The sequence below is a fragment of the Ischnura elegans genome, chromosome 5 (genome assembly GCF_921293095.1).
Source record: "Ischnura elegans chromosome 5, ioIscEleg1.1, whole genome shotgun sequence".
In the NCBI taxonomy this organism is placed as follows: Eukaryota; Metazoa; Arthropoda; class Insecta; order Odonata; family Coenagrionidae; genus Ischnura; species Ischnura elegans.
This window is the reverse complement of record NC_060250.1, coordinates 8,815,257-8,832,930: the sequence shown is the minus strand read 5'-3', so window position 1 is coordinate 8,832,930 and position 17,674 is coordinate 8,815,257. Positions and strand designations below refer to the sequence as shown.

The window sequence follows — 17,674 nt, the reverse complement described above, 5'->3', positions numbered from 1 at the left end:
TCATACATACATACTACCCCGCATGCAGCCTAAATAGGCGTGTTTTCAATATATTTAAAATAATTCATATACATGTACATAGTCACCCGCAAGCCGGCTCAAAGACGCTTAGTGGAGGCTTAGGACATCAGTCGTTTACAAATAAAAAGGAAATGATCTGATGAAGTTCCGCCGAGCATCTAGTAACGTCCTTCATTGCTCTGGGATAAACAAATTCATATCCTATCCGTTTAGCAAAATACCTCACTTAATTTATCGTTTCAGTCGGACCTGAAAATGTGATTTTCTCTGTGTCGCTCTTAATTAAATCAAATCACACAAAGGTATGCCTCAACTGCTCTCATCAAAATTTACATAAAACATTGAGGATGTAACTTTAAAGAGATCAGTGAGACAAAAGGCAAAAGAAAACTTAAAAAAATATTTTTAAAATTTATCCATCAATCGACTGATTCAGGAATACTTCAAACCTGCCGCGCAGGATTCTACATCAATAAAGGACTCCAATAAATGCCGTGTGTTACTCAGCAGTAATAACCATTCCTACGTGCACTTTTAAGATATTTTTTGGTAAATCTTAGTTTCCTAGCACCCCCCGCCAGACGCCAGTTGAGTAGGCTTGCGGGATGAATGTAGCTGTACTACTATAACCGACAAGGTTTCTTCATAGGATAAGGAATATATCTACCAGTCCGCGAATGTTAGCCCACCTAATTACATCCAATAGGAATGCCCTATTCGGCTGGCGGCAGCTGGGTTAAATTTGTCCCACAGTCCGTGGCGGTATCTTCCCAGCACAGCGAGCAAGCTTCCTATCCAAGAGTCACGTCCACGTGCTTTTATGAGCACGTGGGGCATGACCAAACCCCCGTGTAACAAGATAAAAATAATGTACGCCTGTTATTTTATTTCTCTCGCGGTCGAGGGAGGATATACGTGAGAGCCGATGGTGTGAGCTTCAAACTTGAGGCCAGGACGGGAAGCAGCCCTGCCTCCTCACCACTCTTGAAGACAATCCAAGAATAGATTCTTTCGCAGCGGAAAAGACAATGAAATGTCTCCTCACAAGCAGTGATGTGTAAATTCTTTGCAGACATGGAAAATGTAAATGAGTTATCTTTTACAGCTTGCGAGCTATTTTTGTGGATTCTCGAATTCACTGCTGATTAAATAGATTGAAAATTTTTAACCTCCACACCACTTTGCACAGGGTGACACCGACACTTTTCAATAATGAGAATGGATTTGTGTTTGCACATATATTTACTGCAAAACTTCACAACGAATTAGGTTTCAAGGAGCATCTTCATCATGAGGCACATTGGTCATAGAAAACATGAAATTTATGGACACTCAAGTCCATGATCTCTTTTTATAGTCACTTAAGGTCGCAGTGAAGTTTTGCAATTACTATTTTGGTGGAAAAGCAAAACCATCATTATTATTTCAAAATGAAAAGTAAATTCCACAAAATCCCGCCCAAAACTATAGAAAAAACCCATCGGTTTGAATAAAAAGTTATGTGGAATTTATAAAAATTCAGTCTTTATATTTATTCCTTTAAATGTGACTAAAAATGTTTCACGAAGTAATATTACCAAAATGAATCCGTTGCCACTTTTTTCCAATAACTAGCGAAAAATAATAAATGTAACGCTATACATGTTGTGCTAAAGTCATTCAATCTTAATTCACTTAAGAAATGAAACGAACAGGTTGTGGTGAGTAAAGAGAGAAAAATTATAATCTAGATCAATGTCTCCCAAACTTATTCGAGCCACCTTGGATCTAGAAACCTATACTCAACGCCCCCCTAATCGGCATCTTTAAAATAATAATCAGAATCATATACTAGCTAACCAAATGGGAATAAAAATAAAGGAACATTGTAATAATTAAATTATACACAATGACTAATTAAATTACTAATAAATAAATAAGTTCGCTGTGTCGTGAAGTTGTACCAATGATAGACCAAATGAGAAATACGTTTTGTTTGTGTAAGAAAGGCTTCAAACGTTTCCCTTGTGTAAGAAAGGCTTGGAAATATTTTTTTTAACCGTTCTTACTTTAAAATGTAAGAAAACACATGGTTTAAATAACTTCTAAGTGCGGGAAACAAAGTAGACTTTAGCAGCGAAGCTTGAAAACGAAGACAAAAGGAGGGTTACGGAACCTTCGCATTTGCCACATTGTCAGGACCCTTTTTGCTCCCAAAGACTCCCCGCAGGGGGCGGTAGCGCCCACTTTGAGAACCACTGATCTAGATCATAATTGAATCAATTATAACAGCCTTTAAAAAAAAATTAACGGTCTAGTCAACGCCAATCAGATCTTCACTTTTCAGCACTTAACAAATTTTCCATTCGCCCTCAACTCAAGGAGTTCGCATAAAATTAGAAGGTATAAAGTTATCTAAGAAAAGATTCCCTAAAAACAATTTCCTAAAGATCTCCCTTTCCGCGTGTTGCTGTAGACATTTTCAGATTGAGTTCTGCTCTCATGATTATTCCTACATAAACCCAATCCAAATTTTGACTGCCTTCACTGCTAAGCATTTGGGAAAACCATCGAGGTGTAACTTTATGACCCATGGGGAAACTTAGCTGCCACTTAACCCATTAAATCCCAAGCATGTTAATAACTTCAAAATTCCAAATATTTTGATAAAATAGACTCAAATAAGGCAAATTATCGATTTCTATATTTTTATTGTTTTTAGTTTGCCGATGGTGAAACGTTGCGTATACGCAACATCGGGAGTTCCCCGGGTCAAATGAGACGTTTTGCCTTTTTTTCGGAACTCTTTTATTTTTGCAAATAATTCTTTTTTATTATAACCCAAATATATATTTAACCCAAAATATTGATTAAACTTTGTATTGTTCATGAAATTTAGAAGAGCAATCAGTATGTAAATGAATATTGCACTTCTGGTAATCACTAATCTTCTGGCTGCTATAAACTCGGCATCTTCGTCGTGAATGTTTTCGTCACGAACAATACTGTGGCCAACCTTGTGTTTCCTTACTGCATTTCGCAAACTATTTATTCCGTTATGTCCTATATTATGGCAAGTTTAGTGACTATAAGAGTAGTTGCTCAAATCGAAACTTGATGCCTGTACGTGGTGGAAGGCTCCATAATATCAATAACAGACACTTTGTGATTTCCACAAAGTATTTATAAAAATGTATATTATTTGACCGGTTTCGGCTATTACACCATTATAAAGTAGAGAATATATAAAGAAACCGGTCAATCAATAGGAATTTTTATATCGCGGAAGTAACAAAGTGTCTGCTATTGATTATGAGTAATTGCTCCTTCACTTTCGCTAAAATATGGCATCATCTTCTCGTCAAAAGATAATTTATGAGAAATTGTATCAAACCGTAGAGATACTTGGTTGAGCTCGCAAAGTATGGACGTATCTTAGAAAACTTATCCCCCTGGTCCAAACTTCTGTTACCAGCCAGGCGTATGAACATTTTAGGTTCAACAAAACGCTTCCGGGACATCGTTTGACGCACAATAGGGACGCGTCGTTACTCCAGTAATATTTTTTAGCTAAGGTGTAATAACCACTAAACATCAGAATGGAAGAAATACTACGCTATTGTAATATTTTCTGAGAATTTCACGCACTATGATCACTGGCGATAGTGAGCAACTTAGGCTGCAAATGTGGGTTCAGGTCATTTGGAGGGAACGATTGTTCAACACACAACCACAGGTATAGTAAAAGCAGATGGAACAGAACATTGTCCCTTCTATATACCGTAATACCCAGTGTTCAAGCTATCCCTTTGAGCCATTACCTCAGTCAATATACCAAGAAATATTTTTCTTAGAATCCCAATGCATTCATCGTCACTCATAGTTCTAAAAAAATTTCTTTCGGAATTCCCTTGCGCCCTCATTTGGAGCCTTATCAGCTCATTATCGTCAGCGGCCAGTGGGCATGAATTGCTCAGAAAATACTGCGATAATGTGAACCCTCCTACCTCTGCATTCTTTTTGCTCACTCGCCAACCCCCGCTGTGCACGGAGACCCATTGTGCCAGGATATCCCCGCCCAGCCTAACTATGCTTTTTTCCCTCCCACTACCTTCCCTTTGAATCCTAGTCAACAACACCACATAAATACGAATTTACGATCTATTTGCTAACCCTCACATACTCACTTGCTTTTAGCATACTTGTCAACTGTGGTAAGCAGATCGTTCTTACCTTAGGATGCCAGTATATCTTGGAATTGCAGACGCCTACAGAAATCTGGACATTTTTCTGGACAACTCTATAGCAAAGTTTTTATGCATCTTTTATGTTTAGATCTCAGTAAATTGCCACTATAGCGCAAGTGAACGCTGATTTAATCTAGCTCGATACGTGAAGTTAAAAATATCAAACAGTCACAACTCGGTGAAAACTCACCACCTGCCAAACATCCTAGTAAAGACCCTTCAACACTTTAGTAGATGTATAATTAGGACTAAAATACTGTACAATTGCCTGAAACTAAAGTTTCCCTATAAAAAGGTAACATATTCTTGATGAGCTTTTCATTTTTCAGTCCAAAAAAAAACACTCTAAACGACGACCGCCGCGGCGCGCCGTTTCCCTAGATTACCGGGGTCCTCCCAATGTTGCGTGAACGCAACACTTGCTTTATTGTTAAATAATTTGAAAATCACTGAGTGAAATTCACCCAAATTGTTGCAATGGCCTAGAATAAAAATGCATCATTGTATTTGCAGAGAGATATAATCATCGAGTGCCTCAGATTTAACATAATATGTAAACTTAAAAGATGACCTAAAATAACGACTTACATATGAATGAAAAGGCCATTGTAAAAACAAAAGTTATTAAATTTCTTCCATAGAAAAATTCATAACATTTTAGAAAGTATTAAACTACCTATGTTAAAAATATTAACTACTTATCAATAACAAATACGGAGAAAAAAAATCGCAAAGTCTGCGTTGCGTTCACGCAACATTGGGAAGAAATGGGAGCATGATGCGGTCTCAAAAACCAAACTTCTAAATTCCTTTACTGGCAGTTACACTTACTTTCGAAACTGGTATTTGAAAGTCATCCATAAACTTGTTATCTTACATATTATTCCCGGGTTACACCACAGTACCGACACATGCTATACGAGGGCATTATTTTTCAAGCTCCGTTGGGCCATGAACAGAAGGCGAAACAATTGATTAAAAATGATTTCATAGGAAAATATTGCGCACACTCGCGGTGTCCTTTCGATAGTATGGCCGCGGCGATTGAGGGATTGGTCGTGCCAGTGGACAAGCTTTACTATACCTTCTTCATATGATGTTGCCGCCAAATACTAACAATGAATGCTGTCTATGTTCTGAAGCTCATCTATTCCCTTCCCTTCTAGCCACATCTTTATTTCAGCGTAAATATGGGAATCACACGACATTATACGCCGGCTGATCGAAAACATCCCGTCGAAATTGCACAAGGTGTATTTCAGCGCTGAGATGACGGGCGTTGTCATGGATTAAAGCACTTCCAGAAGTCGGCATGTCTCTTCTTTTGTTTTGAATGGGAATGGGCGTAATGTTTCACACTGCTTCACACTCTAGACACAGTGCATTAAAAATTCTCCTTTATCGGCATAAAGGTCGAGACAAGTCAATGCTGAAGCCGTTCGGCAAGTTTTCTGGCTGTCGCTCCTCAGTGCACCTTTGGCAGGAGAATGAATGGAGGCAGTCTAGTTAGTGAGATTGCTACTAACCTTAAACTAAAAATTTAAGACCAGAAATGACTTGAGCGTGTGGTACGGAGGATTGCCCTAGATGCGCAGTACCCGCCTGTCGCTTCTATGGTGTTTTTGCTGAGCTATCGGAGGTTAAAAAAAAGAAAAGATGGCAAGCAAAAGGATTCACTGATTACAAACAGCTTTCTCCTCACTCGGCTAATAGGCACCCCAAATTGCCAAGTTCCAAAGTTGGCGGGCAATGAGCCATTCTTCCATGATCATCCATCCAAGATTTACCCATTTAAGTGACTCCCAATGCACTCCAAATACGAGATTAGCCCATATCCACGTCCACATCATGTTTACCGTTAGGTTTTTATCTCATTATTTGCGATTGAATAACAAGATAAGAAACGCACCAACCTGTCGAAAAAACATTCTTTTTAATTCCTAAGATTATATTCTGCACATTAGTCCCATCCATACTCCAACTAGTAAATAAACTGTCGAAGCATCACGAAAGGCACGTAAAACGAGATTCGTTGCCACCTTTCAATCTCACGATAACAGATTTTAAAAAAAATATTTTAATGAAGCATTTAATTCAGTAATCCGTAAATACATTTACACACATGAAAGCATGCATTCATATAATATTGAATTCGTATACGCCATATGCCAAAGCAAATATTGAATTATTCAGACTAAAATAGAACATCTTAGCGTGAAAAAATATCTAAATCAGAATCACGAGTTTTGTTGCTAATTGTCTACACATACAACACATATCAAATCGGTAATACAATATTAAATGCAATAATGCCTGCACATTGAAGCATCTCAAATCTAAAAAAATGCATGAGCAACAGTCCATCCTTCACTGCAGGTCACACATTCAAGCATGGGCCTAAAAAGAGATACACTGTGAGGTACCCTCGATTCGATACCCATTCATGAGGAATTACCTACTATAGTGCGGTGAAATACATTGTTCGAGTAACAAATAAAGTTTCAGAGGAAATTAAATGGTTTGATTATTATACCATGGAAGTTCATAATTTACGCCAAGTTACTTCTGAATAAATCAATTTTACTGAAAATAGATAATTTTCCCAATATTTATATTATTTTCTTACAAGAAGCAGTCCTTTATTCGCCTAATCTCAGACCACTTAAGTTATAACGACGAGAATTTTAGAACGGTTTTTTTTATATTGCTCATTTTCATACAAGCAGAACCAAAATGCAGATGTTTTAAATACGAATTGCTTCAGTACCAACTCCATAAATTTATTCACTTCCTGGTGGTCAACTATTTTGGGATTACGCAATAAATCCCAAGGAGCTTGAGACCAAAGATGCAGCTTAGAGAAAAATGTGGCTGTTAGAAAGAACGCCATTGATTTCCTACTACAATCAAAAAAACCATAAAAGGTTTTTACACATTCTGAACGCAATGAATTTAAAAAAGCGCAGATAATTTATCTTTTCCAAAAAGAAAAGTTAAAATTACGATATTGATGATGAACTCTGACTTCTCTTTGCCTTCGGCGTAACGCGTTTCACCGCTGGCTGGTTATATTCGTAGTCGCGTGGATCTATCTTACGTCATCACCACAGCAACCCAATTAGGCTTCTTGAAAAACAAGCTTGACATCTATCGTAAAAGCTCTACATTTTATTTACAAGACAACTATATTAACAGAAAAACGAAAGTAATTTTTTTAAACTAAAAAGAATGGAAGGTAGTGTGATAGACAGATAATTGGAACTTACGAAAACATATAAATAGGTTATCGATGACTTAAGGAGATTAAATGAGAAGGAGTTGCAGAAGGAGCAAACTTGATGAAGCTAGATAGGATTTAATTATAAATATAATATAGAGTCAAGGTAGTAGAAACAATGAACTACTCTGTTTTTGCCATTCCAATAGGGTGGATGACACTAGATGGTCAAGAAAATGTTGGATTGGAGACCTGCAGATAAAATGAAAAGAGGAAGGCCAAAAGTGTATTTGAGACAGTCAATACAGATAACGATGACAAAGAAGAGGAATGAGAGAAAAGGACTTCCATGACAACAGAGAAAAATGGAATGTAAGTGCAAGAAAACAATGGCAGTCGTGAAAAAAACCTGCATTTATGCAATTACTTATCTTTCCTTCTCAACCACCGAATTCTTTTGATGAATCGTCATCTTGCCCCTAAGTGAACGGTATATTATGAGTAAAATAAATGGTATTCACCTTAAATTATAAAGTAAAAAAGGCATAGTTCTTCTTTTTATGTATGACCTTATCTTCCAATTTTCCTCAGGAAAAGAAAACGTGGGAACGTCGCCACAACATCCGTTAGGAGATACACTGCAAAGATCTTACGCTCTTTTTATTTTAGCGCAGGCAGCGGAAGTAAATTTCCCACTTCCGACTAGCGTGTGCAGTGAAAAAAAAGGAGGCTACTTTAAAAATAGGTTCATTGACGGCAGACGTGGTGGCACTCGCCTTGAACGGAAAGGGAGATAAGGCCTTAAGAGAAATGCATCGACTTATATTTGATGGCAGGGAAATGCATAGTGGGACGACAGCATAATTTTATCGGCATAATGTAATAAGATATGGAAATGATACCCGAGACATGAGGAGTCCTATAACCGCTAAGCCATGGTATCTTGCATAAGTCTTATCTACTCTCGGTTATCCAATAGTGAGCATAAATACTTACATTGCCATTAATTGAAATGACGATAATGGTGGCATTGGAGAGAGGAGGATTTGTGGGCTCTAAGTACGACTCGCGGAGAGAAGACAAATGCCTGTCTGAACTCGAGTTTATTTTTGAGTGGCTATACAAAAGAAAAGGGAAAGAATGGGTTGTTTTCGGCCAAACGATAACCTTAGACGAATGCGATGATGACTTTAACCGCGGAAAAGCTCTGCAGGACTGCACAATTTACTATTTTCATTTGGTGACATGATAATCGTAATTTAACCAGTCATAAGGCAGAGGAAATTGGAAGATGTAAGACAAAGTAATGAGGTATCAGAGGAATGGAATAACATTAGGGATGTAATATGGGAAGTCTTAGAAGAGGAAGTTGGTGTTGTACAAAAGGAAAGAAATAGGAAGGAATGGATCACTCAGAGCATGATAGATAAAATGGAGGAAAGGAGAAAGTGGAAAAATGTTCACACTGAAGAAGGAAAAGGGCAATATAGGAAACTTAACAATGAACTACGAAGATTAACTGATAAGGCAAGAGAGGAGTGGATGGAGAGAGAATGCGAAAAGATGGAAGTCCTAGAAGAACAAGGGAGATTGGAAGAAATGTATAAAACAGCTAAAAAGTTCACAAAAAGAGAGCCAAAGAAAATAAGTAAACAAGGAATGTTAAATAAATACGGAAAGATAACAACAGGTGTTGAGGAAAACAAAAACATATGGAAAGAATATGTGAAAGAACTATATGATAATAAAGATGATCATTCTGAGATGGAGCTGGAAGAGGAATGGGAATGTGAAGAGGTGAATAGAGGACCAAACATACTGAGAAGAGAAGTGGAAAAGGCAATCAAGGATCTCAAGGAAAGGAAAGCAATGGGATGCGATAGAATACCATCAGAAGCATTAAAGAACCTAGGTAACAGTGCAATGAGTCGACTAACAAATTTAATCAATAGGATATATGATACCGGGAGCTGGCCTGATGATCTACTTAAAACTATTCTAATACCAATACCAAAGAAATATAATGCCAAAGAATGTAAAGACTATAGGACAATTAGTCTTATATGCCATGTTACCAAAGTAATTACAAGGATTATATTAAAAAGAATCGAAGGAAGAATTAAAGAAAATATGGGAGAAGATCAATTTGGATTTAGAAAGGGTAAAGGGACTCGTGATGCAATAGGATGCTTGAGGATGATAGGAGAAAGAATGATGGAAGTGAATAGAGATTTGTACATTTGCTTTATTGATTGGGAAAAGGCATTTGATAAGGTTAATTGGAATGTGTTATTGAAAATTTTGAAAGACATTGGCATTGATTGGAAAGATAGGAGATTAATAAAGGAGATGTATTGTAGGCAGGTAGTAGTTATAAAAATTGGAGATGATGAAACAGAAGAAATTGGCATAGGAAGAGGAGTGAGGCAAGGGTGCTGCCTTTCTCCAGAGCTCTTCAATGTTTATGCAGAAAAAATGATGGAGAAAGCTTTAGAAAAAGCTAGAGGAGTTGTAATAGGAGGAGAAAGAATAAAAACAATTAAATATGCAGATGATCAGGCAGTGCTGGCAGAAAGTGAAGAAGATTTACAACAAGTGATGGATGATATAATGGATGTGGGGAGGGAATTTGGAATGAACTTAAACATAAATAAAACCAAGGTGATGAGAATCAGCAGAAAAGAAGGTTGTGTTTGTATATCCTTAGAAGGAAATATCATACAGCAAGTACAGACTTTCCAATATTTGGGAAGTATGGTAAGATGGAATGGAAGTTGTACTGAGGAAATAAGAAGAAGGATATCAATAGGTAAAGGAGCGTATGGAAAGGTAAAAGCATTGTTAACAGCAAAAAGAATTCCAATAGAGATGAGGAAGAGGTTTATGAAATGTTTTGTGTGGAGTGTAGTGTTGTACGGATGTGAATCATGGACTGTTAAAAAGAAGGAGGAGAGATATTTAGAAAGTTTTGAAATGTGGGTATGGAGACGAATGTTGAAAGTGAAGTGGACTGACAGAGTGAAGAATGAGGAAGTTCTAAGAAGAATAGGCGAGGAAAGAAAATTAATACATATGATTCATAAGAGGAAGGCAAGTTGGTTAGGGCATATATTAAGAAGGAATTGTTTGGAACGGAGAATAATAGAAGGGAAGATAGAAGGAAAGAGAGGAAGAGGAAGAAGGAGGATGGGAATGTTGGATGATATAAGAAGAGGAAGAAAATACAAAGACCTAAAGGAGGATGCTCAGGATAGAGAAAGATGGAGAGAAGTCCAGTGGAAACCTGTCTAAGGACAGTAATCACTGATGATGATGATGATGAAGGCAGAGGCCAAAGAAATACACGGCATGATAACGATTTCACTATATTAATCAGCACCTACGAAAAAATACTTTTAAAAATTATGAACGCTTTCAGCTTCAAAGGAGGAAATACTACCAAACAGCCAGTTGCAGAGGAGTTGGAAGCTGTTGAAGAGCAGGAATGCAATTGTAAGTAAGTGCAACCAAACTTAATAGCACATAAATGGTTTAATTTACATATTTCCTCCGTAGAAAAATTAGCTGGCAAGTTTAGGCATGCCTCTGGGGGATTAAGTTCCTCAAAATGTTTGCTCCTGGTGGCGACTACCTGTGCTGAAGAGACAAATATCCAACGGCCAACAATCCTCTGACACTCCATAATGTGATATAGTTACATGTCAGAATATCTACCAATAACCAGCGATCAGTTTAGCTTTCAGCATTATGCAAATATTTAGCTGATATAATGAACGCATAATTTCCAGATTGAAAATTAAAAATCAGAATAGGCAAAATTCCGTTATGGACAAAGTTCCTCCCAAAGCATATTCCTACCTGCCTGGTGACAAGGGGAACCATCAATAAACTACACCTTATGAAGAAGCTATGGAAAATGGAGCACCATTCAAAATTCACTAAATAAATGCAAATTAACAATCGTGCAGAATAATAGTAAGTCTCCAGCGAATATCAGCACACTATCTTCGGTGGTTTGCGTATTATGTTTTTGCAATTAGTGTATCTAAGTTCGCACGCTCGTCGGCTTACAAAAAAGGCCTAATCTCTATCTACTATCTGAAATTCACGATGTGCCAAAATGTCCTCTAATCTATGATAAAAGAATAGTAGTGACTGCATTTGGTGGGAGCAGTGGGAGTGAGGCGGGCCGAGGTCACAAAAGGCCTTAACTATCTGAAGTGGAAGGCAGCGGACCAATTTACGAGCGTGCGCAGTCAAGACTATCTGCTGGATAAGAAAACTAGGGCAGTGGAGACGCAACATAAGACGCCTGCTTGCCAAGCGAGAATTGGATTATTTTCAATTTGAATTTCCAAGTTAAAGGAAAGACAATGCAAATAATTTTGGACGCAATTATGTTACAAAATGAATGCAGCATAGAAGTTTTTTTCATAAAATAACGGGAATTCGTTAATTTCGCGGATTTGGTGAGTTCGAATGTCATTTTTCAATTATGCTGGTACATGTACCTACTCTACAAAGTGTGATAAAGTATTCGGCTTTATTCATCGTGCACTTGGTCCGTGACAGCCGCTTAGGTTAGACGCGTTGTCGTGAGTTCGGCTATTCTCGTTTGGTAAGGAAAAAGATCAAATAATTTGAATCAATGATTACAGAAATAATGACATAACGCGTAAAAAAAGTGACTGGAAAGATTAAAAAAAGGCCAATGGTAAGTCTGCTAAGAGTAAAAAACGAATTTACGAGTGCTACAAACGTTTCCTAGATGGCCATGACGACGTTGAGAAGACAAAAGCCCCAGCACATAACCCATGAAAACGTGAAAAATTGAAAGAAATAGTCTTTAACTGGCTGTGAAATGTTTATCAAATACAAAATCAAATACTTTGAACGCAGACGGATAAATTAATATTTTTTTCAAAAAAGTAAAACTCTCCTTATTTTATGAACACACCTCGTAAAAGATTAATTTTGGCGGGCAAAGGAATGGTAGGAAAACATCGGATGTCACAAGCATCATAGCACAAGGTAATGGAGCTTCAATCTCGAAGAAAACTCTCTTGACATCAAATAACATTTCTCTAACAACCTGGAAAGAATTTGTTAACACATATGTTGGCAGTGTGTGCACTCAGAGCACGGAAGCACGGAGAAGAAGTAATTGAGTTGCCGGTGACGATTGCATTTCATTCAGTTTTTACTAGTAAGCGATGCCTTACATTGTAGCTATTGCTAGCAATACACCTACTCATAAGTTGTTACTTTTCGGCTTAGATACCATACAGGAGTACATCCGTACCGGAGTACCGGAAAACCTCAGATCTTTCTTCACCGGAGAACATGGTTCGCGACGCGTCGTCTGTGAATCAGTCTCTCTCCACGAGCATGACGATAATAGCGTTGTAGTCGCAGTCCAAGTGATGGGAGGAAATGGGTAGTTGTGGATGTAATCGTGTGGATCGTTCAAGTATTATGCTAGACGAATCACACCATTTTCGACTCACACTATGAAAGACAAAGCAATATTATTCCGAAACACAACCCATCCCTCTTGGTATAACGCAAGACGCCTTATATTTTTTCTCCACTATTCATTTAATTCTGCAAATTATAAGTAAAATGCATAAGATTTTATAATAAAGTAAAGAATTTTAAATTGTTTTTTAACAAAATTCATCCGCTTGTGGTGCATGGGCCTCAAGTGATATTTAAAAAAATACAAATACAGTAACTCTAGTAAACAACTAATTAGTCGCTTTGTAAAAGTTGTCAGTGCGCGGAGGCCCTAACTGTAACTGAGTACAGTTAAACTTTGTGGTACACTCTCTTTTTCTTGATCTCTGCTTTTGGCTCAGATACTTGGACTCCGAGGAAAGCAGAGAGAAAAAACAAGATTCCTTCGGAATGTGGTGCCGGAGAAGGCTTGTAAAAATATCTTGGACAGAAATGCTTCCAACTTGGAAGTAATGCGAAGAATTCGGGAGAGATAAACACAGCTAGATTCAATAAGTCAAAGATGAAACGCAATGATTCTCCACACCGAGTGGATAACAGCCTTAGTGGGAGGAGTTTTGTCGAGGGCCGAGTTGGAAGAGGTAAACTATTGAAACGATTCCTAGATTAGATCTTAGCAGGAAGAAGACACTAGATAACTAGGATCTAGGAGAATAGTTTTGTCAATCGAGAAAAACAAAAATTTGTCTTAAAAGTCCTGGAATCCATTTTACTATTCTTCCCTTCAATTAACAATAAGGCCTACTCCCATTCCTTCTACCTAAAAATCCTTTTCCTTCCTCTCCCTCCTTTACTCAACATTCTTCCCTCCAACACTGTTTCCGGCATCTTCTCCCTGCTCAGTACTCGCTCCATCCGTACCTTCTGTTTCCTCCGTATCTAATTTGGAAGATTTTAAAACATAAAGTCGCAAAAAGGTAAAATACGTAGAAAGTATAAAGTATAATTCAAAGAAATCACCCTTTCATGGTGCATAAATCGAATACTTTCCAACTCATTGTTTCCTAGCAACGACGCTGAATAGCTCCCCCCAACGTTACTGCGATAAATCATGACCGCCCCTAGCAAGAGCTGGCCCCACCAAGGCACCCCTCATTTGCCACCATTTGAAAATAGAACACTCTGGCTGGAGCAAGTTCTCCCATAACGGACCAAACTTCCGAGACTAGATCCCTCCTACATCCAACTGCGCCTCCAAGATTCAGGTTGCCCATTCACCGCGAAGGCGGAGCAGGTAGGTGTGGCTTGAACAAAGGTTGTGAGGGTCCAGCAAGCCAAGAGGAGCAAAATGCATTTCTCTATTTTCCAAACTATTTCAAACTTCGATGGAATAAGCGTTGGTAAAAGGACGGTGGGAATGATCGTGTGATTTAGAAAATGATTGGTCGACCGATCACTCTTTCGGCCCCTGAAAACCTATCACAGGATCTATCTCTCAATAGGGATGGGAAGAAATTATCGCGTGGTTCAGGCTTTAAGTACATGCTTCAATTATAATATGAGCTGAATACGTTGTTGTATTAAATAAATATTGAATACTTCATCTTTTGTGAGGAATGTTTAATTAATGCAAATAGGTTTTCACTTCGCAATGCATTGCGTCGTTCGGATGATGATGGCCTTCTAAGGGACGGAAAATATATTCACGTGATTCAAGTTGAACCGACTCTAACCTACCGCTCACAGATAAGCAATTACCAAAATTAATAATATATAAAAAAGAAATACCCTAAACGTTTAACTGAAAATTAAACAAACGAATTCGTTACTGTGTTCACCTGCAAAGAAAACAAGCGTTCTATAAATCCATCGTGGAGGTATCGTGAGTGAGCTATAGCCACTGAAATGAAAAAAAAATGGATGTTGGCCGCTGTACACCGCTCAAGGAAGCAGTTGAAGCCTAATGGAAGCCTTTTCTGGAACTCCAAATATTGCCGACTCCCATGCATGTATAATTATGAAATTTCAATTGAAAGAATAGTGTACTTATGTTTGAGGTGAGAAATTACGTTTGATATCCGAGGAATACGCCTTCCAAGTTTTAATTCCATCCGAATTTAATGAGCTGAGAAATAATCCTTCTATATTGCGCGATGTACCTTGGAGTATTCAATGGAGCGCGATTCTAGAGGTCATTCTTCAGATTGTCAGATGCACAGTTTCTTCGCTTCACCAGGGCAGAGGGTTTCGCATTCCATTGTTTGGTGGCTACAGCGGCCATTTTGGTGCAAACGAAATGCTTCCTCTTTCATGAGGTTTGGTGCGTTGATCAGCTATATTACATAAGCCTACCTTCAAACAATCACGCATATGACAACAAGACCTTAGAATAAATTTCACGTGAGAGGAAGATGAATTTCCGACGATACCGAATGTTGCGCCTTTGTGTTTGAAGGTAAACTCTTTCGATCCGTTTTGTATATGTGAACAGATTTCATTCAACTATGACTAAATTTGCGAGCTGGAGAAATATTTTGCCAACCAGCTACGTTCTTTTTCTCATTTCCAATGGATTTCCAATAAAAATGCCTTTACGCTTCCCAAACTTTCACCTAAAATACCGCCAATGTGTACAACGTTAAGCTTTCTAAAAAGTCAACTGAAAAAAATGTAAAAGTGATGTCAAAGTGAAAAACTTACCCTTAACCGTGGACGGAGAAATGATAGCTCTGCTTCAACAGAGCGTAGTTCTGTAGAAGCTTCTCTGAAAAAGAGAACAAGAAATATCGATAAATGGAATAAACCTAAAACAGTACTAACATTGAAGAAAAAACTCCAATCCTTAGTGGATATATTATATAGTTTCGAAAAATAACTATTGACATTAGGTTAGCACCAAAACCAGATTGAAATACATTTTAAGAGCACCGACAGACATGTCTTTTGCTCACGATTATTCACGCAATATCAACGCGATGCTAGCTTTTAGAGTCACTTTTGGAGAATGTTGTTTTGAGAATCGCTTAGAGGTGCGAACATCTGACGCATAGTGAGAGGGCTAATTGTTCGAACCCAGGGCAGTAACAAGTAGTCTTTTAATGTTCTAAATATTTTTCATCCAGCTACTGACAAAGGCTGACTGTTAGTCATGGATAACATTCGTCTTGACCGATCTGATCAATTGATGCAGAATTAGAGGGTCCCTGGTTCGTACCAAGGTCAGCGTGAAATTTTTCAACGCCATTTTGAATATCATTTCATCCTCCTTTATCTTGGGCAGCAACATTGTCACCGTGGGGAATGGTTGCACGTTCTGAGGACCCCTGGAGTTGCAATGGTGGGAGGAACTCTGAATTACTCCCGATAGGGCCACCCATGTCAGATAGGCTGAAGGATAGGGGCAAGACGTTTGTGGAAGTTTGGTTAAAAGTAACAGAAGTAGGCGAAATATAGTGGAATGACATCCTGTAAGTATTAAAAGAATAGAGAGATGCCACTTTTCCACAGGTTTATTGAGAGTACGACGCGTTTCGACCGTTAGGGTATTATCAAGTACATTATCAAGTAGATTATCAAGTACATCTCTCTATTCTTATAATACTTACAGGAAGTTTGGTTTGTTAAAGGTAATCCACGGGGCAGTATCGCGACAGACAAAGGTGGCCTTCATTAACAGGAAAGAGTTGATGAAAGGATTGTTATGCATCGCTTTAAATTAAAGGGTAGCTTCTAATTTGGTTTTTAGCGCTTTTTAGCGCGGAAATATGGACACTTAGGAAGGAGGACGAGAAAATACTGGAGACGTTCGAGATGTGGGTGTGGAGAAGCATGGAGATGGTAAAGTGGACGGAGAGGAGGAAGAACTGCTCATGGTGGGTGAGGAAAGGAAACTTGTATATGAGATAAGCAGAGAGAGATAGTCCGTTTGAGTGAAACGAGTACTGAGCAGGTATGAGATGTTGAAAACAGTGTTAAGAAGGCAGAATATTGGGTAAACGAGGGATAGGAAGGAAGATATTGGAATTTTCAGATAAAATGAAAGAAAATAGGTTTCACTAAGAATTGAAGAGGGAAGTCCACGTTGGAAAGGTAGACAGGACGGGATAGCCTGCAAAATATTCCACGTAAACATACATTAACCGGTAGAATACTCTAATAATTATTACTTCATCTATTGTATACAATTTTTGACTGCGATTATCACCTTTTAGTTTCTCTTCCTTTATTTTTTATTATTTACGGCAATAAATTCTAGTGGGTCTCTTTGATATACAAATTAACAAGCGTGCTTTGATGCACTACAAGGCAAGGGGTCACCCTGGCGAGCAAGCCAACCTAGAAATAGGTTAGCCATCGGATAGGATAGCATCGATCACTTGAGCCTCTTCTCCGCTCCATCCGAGCTCCAGTTCAGACGCCTTCCTTCCCTAGTCCTCTCAAGTCTCCCAATCCCGGAACCATTGATTTTTTCCCTCGGCAATTGCGCCTGGAACTCGGGGCAAATAATCACTGTGGCGTCGGTGCCTACCTTGGAGCTTTTGCATTCAAAAATCCCGATTCGTAGGCCGGAGAAACGGGTGACAGGAGAGAGGCGTTTTGAGAGATTACCGAGAGAGTTTCGCGACGAGAAATAGAACTGACGAAATGCGAACAAAGTGGAGCGGTCGAGCATGTGGACGAATAGCACAGTACGTGGCAGAGAGCATTCATATTGCGGAGAGAGATTATTATCCGAGCAATCTATCGATTAAAG

At 38.4% G+C, this 17,674-nt stretch overlaps 1 protein-coding gene across 1 annotated transcript in view; it reads right to left on the bottom strand.

Moving 5' to 3' along the window:
• LOC124158484 overlaps positions 1 to 17,674 on the bottom strand; it is a 384,878-nt gene that overhangs the window by 194,779 nt on the left and 172,425 nt on the right. Inside the window, exon 3 of the mRNA XM_046533608.1 lies at positions 15,622 to 15,685. The gene's annotated coding sequence lies outside the window, so the exon portion shown is untranslated. The remainder of the gene's footprint in view (positions 1 to 15,621; positions 15,686 to 17,674) is intronic.